Below are 14,258 nucleotides of genomic sequence, written 5' to 3'. Positions count from 1 at the left end.
TTGTCAAGTATAATAAATTCACCACAAACTCCTTAACTGCTATACATTGCAGGCTACTACAGGCAGCTGGTGAAATGTAAGGTAACTGACCAAAAGCATGAATACCTGCTTTATAAATGATTCAGGCCTCAAGCTTCCTTTGACTAAGTGAGAATATGCAGCCAGGTATAAAATGAATAGAGGGGCAATGGCCTTTGTTAAAACAATATAAATGAACACAAGCATGACATGGTTATAGCATGTGACTGTACTCAGAGCATGCAGTACATATCTGATGTCATTACTTGTATTAAGTTCATTGTGTGAATACTGACAAAGAAGAAAAGGAATTATTTAAGGTCTGTGAGTCTATTCTGTTTTAAAGATCATTTAGCTCCATGCAGTCAGGTTACAGCCTGCAATGAACATTTGTATTTCTGGGTGGTAGAAAGTCGAAACCATACAGACATTTGGAGATGCTCTGAGACCGTATCTATCCCCTCAAAAAACCAAAAAACAAACAAAAAAAACCAACAAAACAAAACTACCAGAATAGAAGGCTGAAGCAGAACTGAGCCATAATTCTCCACACATATACCTCGTGCACATGAATTGTACCTCAGTATGAGAGTTTACTATACTATGTATATCTGCTCTTCTCTTACAGATGTTAAACAAAGGATCTTCACTAGAGTCACTACACATCTAAAATGATTCTGAATTATTACTACTTTATCCAGGCTCTTTGCAACTCTCTGTCCAAGAAGTACCATTTGCTGAAATTTTCTTCAATTACATGTGTAAAAAATCTTTTTCACATTAGATTCTCTTTTCCTATTGGAATTACATCTCAGAAATGCTGCTTGACTCCCAAAGATATTGGATTCATAAACATGCAGAAAAACACCTCTACTTTCCTGGGAAGCATCCAGGTCTATGACAAGTCCTGCAATTGGAACAAAATAAGGTGAAAGCCTGATAGAGGTTGAATTTTACTGCTTTGATCTGATTGATGTTAATCCTCCAGTTCAACCTCCTAGTCAGAAGGAGCAAAAAAATTTACAAAAAGAATAAACAATGAGTGGCTCATTGCACAAGACAAGCTATTACAAACTAGATGGGTGACTCTTATTGAATTACACAGCTCATGAGTGAATTAAAATATAGAAAATATTTACACTCTCTAGTTTGAGGGAAACTGTTCTTCTTGGTCACTACAACTTTGCATGTTGTAACATAAAGACATCACTTGTCCTGAAAAAACTGAATTCAAGATGGTTATTTACTCAGAGGTTACCTACAGTTTCACTGACAATATTATTTGTCTATACACAGTCACTTCCATGCATTGGTCTGGTAAAACAATTTACATACCAAGCAGAGCATGGACCAAAGCAGTGAATAACAGAGCCAACCTCCATTTCAGTTGCAGCCCAACTGGAGTGTTCATTGCCTGTTACATGTGTTTAATCTGCATATAGGAGTATTGCAAATTTGGAAATTAATGGAGAACTTCTCAAATGAATGACTGATCTGCCATAGTTATGTGTACACAATCAAAAAATCATTTAGGTTGGAAAGGCACTCTAAGATCACTGAGTCCAGCCATTAACCCAGCACTGCCAAGGCCACCACTAAACTGTGTTCTACATGCCTTTTAAATACACATCTACATGCCTTTTAAATACCTCCAGAGATGGTGACTTAGATAATTCCCTGGGCAGCCTATTCCAATGCCTGTCCACTCTCTCATGGAAGAAATTTCTCCTAACATTCAATCTATATCCCCCCTGCCACAATTTTAGGCCATTTTCTCACTTACTACTTGTGAGAAAAGACTGGCCCTGACCTTGCTACAACCTTTTTTCAGGTACTTGTAGCGTCAGAGACCTTCTCTGAGCCTCCTTCTCTCCAGACTAAACACCTTCAGCTCCCTCAGCCTCTCCTCACATAATTTACTCTCTGGACCATTTCCCAGCTCTGTTGCCCTTCTCTGGACTCATTCCAGCACCTCAATGTCTTTCTTGTAGAAAGCTGAACATAGGATTTGAGGTGTGGCTTCACCAGTGCTGAGTGCAGGGGGAAGATCACTGCCCCCATCCTTCCGGCCACCAAGCCACGATGCCATTTGACCTTCTTGGCCACCTGGGCACGCCCTGGCTTATGTTCAGCCAGCTATCCACCAATATTCCCAGATCCCTTTCCACTGGGTAGCTTAATATAATCCTTAAATTCAGTGCCTGCATCTCTGCTTGAATCAGATGTCTCTGCGTTCATGCATTCTGCACATACAATTGCACAAAGAAAAAGGTATGAAAAAAGGAGGTTTTAAAATGTGATGAGATAAAGCATTTAAAACATAAACCCAGCATTTCAGGACTACATCATCCTAGTGTATTTAATTACAGGGAACACTGTAGGCAGTATCTAATTAGCTGAGCACTTGGGGCCTCAAATTTCTCATGATGTTTTCAGGAAAATATTTCACAAATATCCATCATTGCCTGCATGGGCTGTAAACAGAAGGGAAAAAATCAGGCACAGAAATTTGAGTGCTTTCAAAATAATAATCCTTGTATACAATATTTTCAAACAATTTGGAATGTGAAAATAAATCCTTATGCTATGAAACTGAAAATTTCATGAAAGCCTTAACTGCAGTCTTATGGCTGCTTCAGCACAGCACAGAGTCAGCACCCAGAAAAAACTAGATGAATCATCCCCTGATTCTTAGACTATTTTTGCAGCCCTGGCTCAGTTCTCTAGAATGAGACAGCTGCATTTACAAGGAATCCTCTCTTTGTCTGGCATGCTCTCTTTCCTCCAAATCTGGAATGCTTTGAAACACGAAATCCATGATCAGATTAATTACGTGAAATCAATCAGGTACATTGGTTTTCCAGTGGTGTCATTGTGACATGACAGCAGGAATTCCCAAATTCCACAGACATGAATAATCCAACAGCCTGTGTTCCTAGTGTTATTCTTGATATGGATTTCACCATTAAACTCAGACAAGTGACTGTAATGTAAATAGGAAAGCTTGACTGGAAACACATCAGGCCCTTGGAGAAAAATTGAATTTTGACCCAAATTTTCTGTCTGGTACCAATCTACACTGGGTGAGTCAAATCATGACCTGACATTTGGGCAAGTTCCCAGCTGGCTTTTACAGTGACAGTTCTGGCTCACCCTTAATGCTTTCTCTAGCTTTGGAGATACAAGATAGGGCTTGAGGGTTCTAGTTTTCAATAACATTCTCTACTCCAGGCCCAGACAAAAAAACCCCCTAAATTTTGTTAGAACTATGCAAAAAAAAGTCTTTCTCTTCCAAGTATATTCTAACATAAAGAAACATTTGAGATAATATCTTACAAAATTAGATATTATTTAACTGAAATTCCTTACAGTCTACTGTAAAGACCTAGCTAGCAATATTATCTTTGCTAATGAGATGGCTTCCTGAGAGTTTGGCATGCAAAGGATTAGAAACACCAATTGCATTTATATCAGTGCATGAATGACAAGGAATGACAGCTAAAGAATCTTTAATAATAATCATGAAAACTTCCTCTGGAAACACTCCTATAACTTTAATTGATTTACAGTATTTTGATAAAAGATATGTAAATTCTTAGGAACAAACTGAATATGTCTTATTATTCTGAGTTTTAAAAGACCTACAGTTTGATATGAAGAGATCTTATGAATCTATAAGTTTATAAGCAGAATTTTTATAACAGTTTTTATATTTGCAAAGATTAAGGTGTACAGTAACTACTTTATTTACCAAGTCTTATAGTAGAGGGGCAAACATAATAATAGCAATTAAAATGGAAAACAGCAGGAACACTGAGCACAGCAGTCTGGTTACAATGGAATTCCTGCTGGTAGGACAACAGGAACAGATCAAACAAGAAGCAGAACTGAAGAGAAAAGGAGCCAGGAAAAATAATGAACTTTTAAATTATAAGCAGAAATGGACTACCTTCTCTTTAAGCAATGTAAAAAAGGTGAATATAAAATTCAGTTACATGAAATAGGCAGGAAGCCACTATGAATAGAAACACTGTAGACAAGTTATTATAGAATGAGGGTTGTTTGCTGCATGGTTGTCAGTGAAAATGTATTGCTCTTATATTCCTTTCAAAATTAAAATGCTGCATCTGGGGACAGCTGTTGACTGATAAGGAAGGACTGCCTGGATTTCAGTGACATTATTTCTCTGCAACAGTATGTAGAAATTAATTCAGTTAAAGGGAAGACATGAAAATAAAACTGAAATAGAGTGGATTTAAAGATGCTTCTTTTCTAAAACCAAGAGTTCATTATTATTATTGTAATTGCTATTATTATTATTATTATTATTAGTATTATTATTATTATTATTATTAAGCTTTTATTTCCCCTCGATTTCTGGTGCTGAAATATGTTTCTTTCAGATGATTCCCTCCTGCCTGCAAATCCAAATAACTGAGATGTAATGACAGTTGTGAGCATTAGGAAGAGTATTCTATACATGTTTTGATTGAACATTTTTCCATTCTGTATCCTATTTTTAAAGGCTTTATATTAGTTGAGTGAATATCAGCCAGTACAAGATTTGCCTGGAAATGGACCAATAGCCACACCTTTGCTGTCATTTGTGCACAATGCCTAGGGATTTATGGAATAGAATACCTGCTTTATATAAAAATAGTAATTTTAAAACAAAATGAGATCAGGCTTTTTTTTTTTTTTTTTCTTTGCCACCTAGAATCAGAAAGGAAACCATAAATAAGTAATTCCCAAATGCTATATTGGATGATGGTTCTCATACATTTATATTTAAGGGTATTTTTCCTGGAAAAAAATTTCTTTCGTTTCTATCTCACTGAAATTCAGTATCTCTTGCTTGAAAATAATCTTATTTAATATTTTCTAACATTCTATAGGAATAAAGGTCTATTCCCAGCATTCCCAGTAGAAATCTTAATTATCTGCTGCCATGAAAAGCTGAACTATTAAGATACAGTTCTACAACTTTCCAATTTTACTTATACTATAAAAGGTGGTCCTTGTAGTACAAAAGACAGTTCTTCCAGATGCATCAAATGCCTGAAAAAATATCCACAGGTCAACAGTTTAATATTTAACAGAGGAGACAGAACACGTTTTTTCCTGCTCAGGAAGGGAGCTGAAAAACAGTGCTACTGTGATCCCTAGATCTCCTGATTCTGATGAAATTTTATTGCTATGACAGTGTCCTACTCAAACACCAGTGTCTAGACTCATATGACACAGCATTAATAATTTACCCTTTTATTTACAAAGCTCATCCCCTTTTACAAGCCAAGATGCTCTAAGATAACCAATCAAGATATTCAGTGTATTTTAAACGAGGTCACAATAACTTTTGACAACATGACAAAGAAGGCCTTTACAAAGCTTTCAAATGGCAAAGAAATTTAAAAAGCATTAAGTTTGCAAAAGGAAGCACTCACTACAAAAGCACCAGATAACCTTAACTCTGCCCTTTCTGTGTGTGAGCAGTGTCCTTCTTGGTACAGAACTGCCTGTTCTTCTTATTAAAACAAAAGCCTCGTGCCTTCTCACTCAGTGCCAGGGTGCATTGTGCTCAGGGAGTGTTCAACACTCCATTTGACCCACATGGTTTATTTACTGCACTCAGCCAGGCACTGCAGGCACTGCAGCACAACCCAGGGCTCTTGGCTCGTTCAGTGTCTGGAGGGAGTGGCACAGCCTGGTCAGGAGCCTGCCCACGTCAGAGAGCATCTTCCTGCACATTTCACTGCTCTTGGGCTTGACCTGAAGGAGGTGGGTGCCCTATGGAAGAGCAGAACTGCTCCTTTAGGCAGGGCTGGTGGCACGACACATAACAACCAGGCACAGCTGAGGGTGAAACCATTCCATTCCCTAGTGAAATTTATCGTTTTCGTTGTATAGATTTCCAGGGGAAATAAAAAAGACTCCTCCCTGCCCAACAGAAAAGACAAAGAATAAACAAAAAGCAGTTTATTGGTGATTTGCTTTAAAAAGAAAAATGCACTGATCTGAGCAAAGTACATCTTTGTGAAATAGCTCCAAGTCTATATGCACTGCCATGTGTGGCATGTAAAGAATTTTTTTTCAAAACTTTGCATCCACCTTCATACACACATATTGAGTCTGAACTTAGGCAGTTTGGTTCAGAAAAAAAAAAATTAGTTTACATGTGCATTATGATGCAGAGAAATAAAAAATAATTTTTGTGAAGCTACTGAGAAACAAATCCCTGAGGCACTCTCAATCCAAATCTCAGCTTTCCCATCTACTACAAAACATAAGATTGCTTCCCTCTTTTGAAAATTAAGGTCTTTTCAATAAAATGTCCTTCCTATGCTTCTCTCCTACTAACTCTTTCTCTCCTTGGGGATAGAAACACCAGCTTTTCTTGTTACATTTCTCAGAATAAAACCACCTCCCTGGCAGAAACCAAGCAGAAATCTTTTAAGTAAGTGACTCATAAAAAAGAGAGAAAAAGAGTCTGTGAAATTCTGTGAGATCCATTTGGACCATTTAAGATAATTCAGAGCTGCCCATCAAGCTGCCTTGGTTCTTCTCTTTCAGGTGTCTGTATTTCTTCCTTTCTCCTGGAACTTTTAGAGATGCATGGTACAAGATCAATAGAAAACTAATGCAGGTGAAAACAAAATTAAAAAAAGAAATTTGGTTTTCTTTTCAGTTGAAGTCCTGGTCTCACAAACATTAGTCACGTTTTTTGGAGATTCTTTTAATATTAAGATCTTAATCATACAAAATAATCTTTTAAAAAAGATAGTTACTCCCTCACAAGGAGTAGCTGGCCTGGTCTTTTTCTCAAGATTAGGACATCAACATCCCAGAAAACTTCCATTGTTGTTGCCAGGAATTTATGTAAGCCAGGAAAGAAGAAAAACTTGAATAACTGTGTCAGCATTTATCTGTGCAAACAGTGAAGTTACAATTAAACAAAACAAGGGAAATCTTATTAAAATTCATACTAACTGTGCTATTTAACAACCGTTTTCAAAAGTGAAATGTTATTTATATTAAACATTGTTTAATAATTAGAGATAAATGTTCCAAAGAATAAAGTCTCTCAACATATAGAAAATATTTTAAGATAATGCATTAATCACACATAATCAGTGACGGGTTTGGGGCTTTGACCTGTGTTTTTCCAGGGCAGAACAAAGTCAAGTTTTTGCAAAAGTCAATCTGTTACAAAACATGAGGCAGGTAACAGAGTGTCATTGGTGCTTATTAAATATCCTGCATGCATATTGTTTCAGAAATTCTGCAATTAACAATAGATCAAAATACAGGTCTCTGAACCAGTGCAAATATTAACTGCCTAACTCATATATTCACCAAGCTTTCTGCAAACAGTGTCCTTGAGGAAAACTGCAAAACCAGATGGGTTTGCTGCTGCTTCTCAGGCTGGCATTGCACTTCTGTTTTCAAAGCTAATGTTTCACAGCCTTTCTCTAAACTAAAAAGCATCTGACTCAGAAAAATGTCTTTTTCTGTACAGAGAAAGAAGCAGGCAGGATTGCTTTCCAGCACACATCTGCGCCTCTCCTGAAAACTCGGGCAAGGACTCGTGACTGCAGGGATGAGTGATTCCTGAGCCAACTGTGCCACCGTGAGGCCAGAGAACTCAAATGCACTGAAATCGCACAAGGATCCCTGCTGTCAAACGTTTGTTAAATTAAGAGCCTTCATAAGCATATATATATATATGTATATATATATTCCTATGTTCAACCAGGGGAAAAGTTATTTTTATTCTAAATTAATTACAAATGGCCTGCCAAAGCATTGGAATTCACACTGACCTTCTTTCTCTGTCCTTTGTCTTTACCAGTATGTACAAGAGTTTCAGAAACTACAGAGTGTGAGGGGTAAGAACTGTGGTATTGAGGATTATATGAATTAGGTATGGCTTCATAACCATGAATTTCTTTCCAGTTCCTGCAAATGAAACTTAAGTACCTTCAGCATCTATTAAATGTATCAGTGTCATGTGGGGCCCAGAAAATACCTCTAAGTATAGAGGAACCCAAGGGACCCAGCCAGAAGTTCACAGTAAACATTTAATACATATTGAAAGCATTAAGATGATCACTAAGTACAGCAGTGCTCTTGGCTTCTTGGATCAGGGAACTGGAGTGAAAGTACAGGTCTCAGCTTTCAAACCATATGCAACAGTTAATGCATTCCCCCAAAAATAGGAACTAGAGTCCTCAGATGCCTTCCTCCACAAAGGGATAAAGATTCAGGAGCACTCCTCTCCCACCATGTAGGGCACGCAGTGAGGGTGGAGTGCAGAAGGGAATGAAAGGGAAATGGCAGAAAAGAAAGAGGGAGAAAGATTGTTTTCACACTGTAATAGGGGCCTGCTTGCCAAAATTTTAGGAAGTGGAGAGCAGAGAGGAGAACTCCTGGTAGAACTCCTCTCCCAGTCAGATGCTCCCATCACCATGTTATAGATCCATATGTTCAAGTTCAACAGAAGAGTTATTCTTTCACCCTCAACTCAACTCTTTAGTGTGCAGGGTAATCTCAAAAAAAAAAAAAAGTAAAATTTTTCAGTGTTGTCATGAAACCTGTACCTCCAGAATAAAGGTGAAGTAGAAAAATTAAGAATGTAGTATGAAGACTCAGGGACTGGCAGTGGCTTTTTGAGTTACTTCCATTCACCCTGAATTGTTGGGGGCACCAATCTGCCACATCCTTAGAGCTGCATCTGATGTTTACCCCATCCCCTAATCCCCCAGAATACCTGCAAGAAGTCAGATGAAAAGAAACAGAATAAGGTTTGCCTTACTTCTACGTCAAAACCCATTCTCATTTTTAAAAGCACAGACGGTAAAAAGACAATATGAGTACATTCCACACAGATCACAAGAAGGAACATTCAGTTCAAAACAATGACAAGGTTACTCACTGCTGTTGCCTATGTGCAAGTACCTACTTTGGGGACACTCATTTTTCAGGTTCCATCAACAATATGGACAAAAACTCTCAATTCAAAACCCTTGAACTCTGAAAAGGAAATAGTTTTGGAGATACCACAGGATTACTGAAAAATCTGCATGATTGTGTCAAATAGAACACAAATCTACAGGGAACCTGTAGTTGAATCAAAAGGTCTAAATGGGATCTACATTTCAACAACATAATTATGTCCTAAATCATGCCCTGAATAGTTGGTTCTATTGGTGTCAAGGACTTATGTAGACAATTACCTACAAAAACCTACATTTCAGTCTTCTAGTCCAGAGCTAGCTCTCATATGTAAGGTTTGGACTGAAATATAAGAAGATCTTGCAACCTGGCAGACCATCTAGACCTTCTAGAGAGCCAGACAGAAATATGTATCCCTTTGAGATGCCTTCAGACGCCTCACTTGGATCCAAGGTGACTCTCCAGAAGACCTGGAGCTTCCCACAAGTTCTGTGTAATCACTGCCAGTCCATGCAGATGCCTTGAATCCCCAGCGTGCCTCAGAGGGCAGTGGACACCTTTGTGCAGGTAACCAGATAAAGATTCTAACAAACTTGATTCACACCAGTTGAGATAAATGTCTGCCATGGAAGCAGCAGCAGTCAATTTTCCAGAACAGAGGCTGGACTCAAATGTAGTCTTCACACAGGATGTAGATACAGCTGAAACATCTCCTTCCCTGAGTGAGGGCTCTAACTCTTACCTGTGGTTTCCAGCCTGGAAGACCTATGAATCCTTTCTAAAAAATAAAAATAAACTATGACTAGGAATAATGGGCATATATAGAGCAAACTACTTATAAGTTATTTATTTTGTGTTGTAGGTCTCACACCTGTAATGCAAATCATTTACATGTCCACTATCAAAAAGAAATTGAATGCCATTTCCTTCAGCTGTCATAAAGAGAGAGACCTTCTGCTGCTGTTCCTTCTTGAATGAGAAAGCTGGAGGAGACTTAAGCCAAATGAGTGAATCCCAGCTAACTGCTACCACAGGGAAACACTTGTGTGCTGCTTCTCTGCAAATTCCTGACTGACCGGGTTAGCTGATCCCCTGATCCCTTGCTCAGGAGCAGCAGTTGTTACAAATCCCATCACAGATGTCTAATGCCTATTTTGCATTGTAGAAGTAACTTTGGTATCTATGATGGAATGGTAGAAACTTTGAATGATGATTCTCAATAGAAACCCTTTTTTTTTTTTTTTTTTTTTTTTTGCTAAGCTGCTACAGGACCAGCAAAAAAACTAAAACCTAAAAACTTTTAATTTTCTAATTTTTTTTAATTTCTTAGTAAAAAAAATAAAGTAATAAAGAAGAGGATCTTTGATTTTAGCATCATTGTAATGTATCCAGTTAATTTAATAAGCTAAAGTACACACTGATTTGAGAGGTTGTACTGGTGAATACCTAAGGTTTTTTTATAGAGAAGGGTAGCATTTTATATTCTCATGCAGTGCTTTGCAACTAAAATCCAGCATATTCACACACATACCCACACACAAGGTGTCTGTTTGGAAGTTCTTCTTTAAAGACAAGAGTCAACATCTTCAAATTTGTCAGCTTTTGCTCACACAGATGGGCACCTGCCTTCCTCATTCCCTGCTGCCTTATGTTTTTGCAGCCCTTGCACCTGGGTTGGGGCAACTCCTGATATCAACACAGGCTGCTGGATACACAAATTAAGAGCTGCCCTGCTGAGAAGGACTTGGGGGTGCTGGTGGATGAGCTGGACATGACCCAGCCATGGGCACTCACAGCCCAAAAAGCCAAACGTGTCCTGGGCTGCATCCAGAGCAGAGTGGGCAGCAGGGGAGGGAGGGGATTCTGCCCCTCTGCTCTGCTCTTGTGACAGCCCACGTGGAACCCTGCATCCAGCTCTGGGGTCCCCAGCACAGGAAGGACATGGACCTGCTGGAGTGAGTCCAGATGAGAGACACAATTAAAGATGATGAGAGGGACCCTCCCCATGAGGAAAAGCTGAGACCAAAGACTGAAATCCTAGAAAAGAAAAGGCTTCAGGGTGACCTAGTTGCAGCCTTCCAGTACCTGAAGGGAGCCCACAAGAAAGATGGAGAGGGAGTTTTTACAAGGGCATGTAGTTACAGGAATAGGGGGAATGGCTTTAAACTGAGAGTAGGTTCAGAAATTAGGAAGAAATTCTTTAGTGAGAGGGTGGTGAGGCACTGGAACAGGTTGCTCAAGGGAAAGTGTGGATGCTCCATTCTCATGAGTTTTCAAAGTCAGCTTATATGGAGCTTTGAGCAACCTGATCAGGAAAAGGTTCTTCTTTTTTGCTACACAGCTGAAGATAGGATGCAAAAATGGGCTTTTCATTCATAAGAAGTAATGTCTCAAAAGATCTAGTTGGAACCATTTAACTTCTAGTTCTGAACCCCATGTCATAGCAAGATTAGGAAATACCCCACAGCACTGTGAAAAGCAATACCTAGATATTCTAATGGAAGAAAAGCAAAGCCAAATCTTATCCTCCAAACTAGAGAAAACCAAAATTACTTTTCAGAAAAAAAATAGTTGTATGGCATTCATGTGTACCCATCCACTCCTTTGGAATTCTCTCATAGCTTTTGCTACATACTGTTTTCCCCCAGTTTATTTGAATATTTCTTCATTCTACAGATTACCTCAGAAAAGTACCATTACTTAAGATTACTGCCTCATTTTAATACATCACATTACCAGAATTCCTGAATGATACACAGGTAGCCACAGTTTATTTTCCAGTAAGATGCTTTTTATAACATATTGATCTTGACAGCCTTCCTGAGTTGAAGAAAATAAGATTGTCAGAATTTGGGAAAGAAGATCAGGAAAATCTATCATATATATTGCCAGCATGGTCTTCATTTGTCAGTGAAGGGTACTTTTTCTCATGCAGAAGACAGAAATGGATACAGCATACAGATGCTTGCATTGTGATGTGTACAGAGGTACTCTCCTGCTCTATGTTAGAAGCTTATTAACGTTTTATAGCCTTTCTTTCCAAGGACATATCATGAAATAGGCTGTAATTAATTCAGCACAAACATTCAGAAACGAAACGATTCAAAGTCAGGAAATGCAAGTAAAAAAAAAAAAAAGGCTAAAAAGCTTTTCTGTTTTCATTTTGATGCCAGTAGAAAGATATATTAGATCCCAGATTGTTCAGTTTATTTTTGCACTTAGTTTCATGGAATGTAATTGAAATTCTCATGAGAGAAAGGCAGATGCATTTGGCCCAGTGTGTTTTTGAACAGAGTATTGTGAGAAAATGATACAGATACTTAAATGCATCTCTGACTTCTTCGTAAAGATGTAATTTTCCACATATATCAAACTTCATGCATATCTATTGTCTCCAGACAATTTAGAGAAAGCTAGTAAGATTTAGAATGCTTTATTTTGGCTTTGTGTTCCTTTTTAAGATTTGACTCTGTAGAAAACAGGTTTTTTGGGACTCATTACTTCTAAGGCGAGATCATCCTGATTTTTACAGCCCATGTGGTCAAGTCTACACAGCCAGCACTTTACCATTATAGTACTATATTATTAAAAATGATACATGGACAAATGCACAAACACTCAAAAAAAATGAAGCAATAATTATGAAAAGCTGTTTTTATCCTTGTGCTGAACTGCTCCAACAGGAACACGCAAATGAATTCATCTCAGCCAAGGGTACTTCAATCATTCTAAGATGCTGAAGACATAAAAACCCCTTTATTTTTTTCCCTTCATTTCAAAATGGATAAAGGTGAGGTTTTTCTGTCCTGTTCTGAAACATCACATTTCTGTCCCAAAACTACCCTTAACATTACCCAGAATGGACAGCAATCAGCTTCAAGCTAAGTCATAAATCAAATATTTTATGATTTGCAAGATGTATAAATGAGAATTAACAAGACCTTTTTCAGCTTTCAGAAAGAACACAAAGGTTTATAGTCCAAGTCAATATACAGCTATTAGCATTAATTATTAATGTGATTAATATTAATATTACTTATTATGGAGGGGTGTTTGAGTAATTTTTAGATGTCTATAAACATTATGAATTCCACCTTTTGTCCTTCACACCTATTTGTAACTAGACCCTTACCATTCAAGTAGACTTATTTAAGAAGCAGAAAATATTATCTTCAAAAGCTAAAATTAGCTGTAGATCAATTTTCCTGAATACAATGGTATAAGCTGATCCTAAATCAATTTCCATCTATTTGGGAAGACTGCCATTTGAATTTTCCAGCTTCTTTCTGATTTCACATGAATCTGGCATGGTCTTTCCGGGTCTGAAGATCCAAATATTTTGGATTTGAACTGATTAAATAACTAGGAAGATACTGGAGGTAACTAACCACACATCAGTTACTTTGTGTTTTCTGCCTGTGTATAATAACTCTCTTCCCTTTATCATTTTAATTTATTTTGAAGCAGGCTTGTCATCAGTTAAAAGAGCTTCCTCAGACTGACTGGGCAGACAGTATGCAGTCAAACCACTGTGCAGGACCTGCTAACTCAGAGTTGTGTTCAAGATATTACAGGCAGAGTCACCCTGCACCTCCCCACGGGAAATGCCCTTCCATCATCATGAAACATAATTTCAGGCACCTTAGGCCTCTAGAAAGTGACAGTTGCTCTAGATTGACAAGACATGACTGAAGGTCCAGTGGAAAAAACAATTGTTGGAAAAGGAGATAGAAAAAGGAACTACAATACAAGACTATTTGTGCCCAAGAAAAAAGGACAGTGACAGCATATTCATTAAATGAACAATATTTGCCTGCTTGGGTTGTACAGTTACAAGGAAAACTTCAGTCACTGGAAAGTGTTATTTTCACTTGTAACCTGACATTTGAATAGACAGAAAATAAATGTGTATTTCATGCATCATATATCTGATCAAAATGTTGCTCAGATGTTCGCACTAGAAAAGATGGTATGGCTAAAGCACTTTGACTAAACATTCCTAGTGTAACCTTAAATATATGATTTCTCTAAATAAAGAATATTTACTAGCATACAGTCCTCATCCTAAACAAGTCTTGACAATAAAAAACTTATGACTTTACCTTCCAACCTCCCTCCCACACACACAGAAACAAAACACCTCATTCCAAGTGACCAGAAGAAGGCAATTAAAAGTGAAGTTGTCCATCAGGATGCACTATTTGTGCTGTTCTCCTGCCTGCTCAGCACTAGTTATAAAGCCCAGACTCCCAGTGTGCCCTGCCAGAATTTTCTGTTCTCTTGGCTAT

The 14,258-nt window shown here is 37.9% G+C and overlaps 1 long non-coding RNA gene across 4 annotated transcripts in view; it reads left to right on the top strand.

The window, feature by feature from the left end:
• LOC130249909 (uncharacterized) overlaps positions 1 to 10,239 on the top strand; it is a 56,057-nt gene extending 45,818 nt beyond the window's left edge. For 2 of the 4 annotated variants that reach the window (XR_008839872.1, XR_008839869.1), the window contains one exon: positions 7,535 to 10,239. This is a non-coding gene — a long non-coding RNA (uncharacterized LOC130249909). Of the gene's footprint in view, positions 1 to 646; positions 1,629 to 7,534 lie in introns of those variants that run through there. The other 2 variants (XR_008839871.1, XR_008839870.1) reach the window with 2 other exon arrangements.
• Positions 10,240 to 14,258: the final 4,019 nt, after the last annotated feature.

The sequence above is a fragment of the Oenanthe melanoleuca genome, chromosome 2, assembly GCF_029582105.1.
Source record: "Oenanthe melanoleuca isolate GR-GAL-2019-014 chromosome 2, OMel1.0, whole genome shotgun sequence".
In the NCBI taxonomy this organism is placed as follows: Eukaryota; Metazoa; Chordata; class Aves; order Passeriformes; family Muscicapidae; genus Oenanthe; species Oenanthe melanoleuca.
This window is presented reverse-complemented; position numbering and strand designations above follow the sequence as displayed.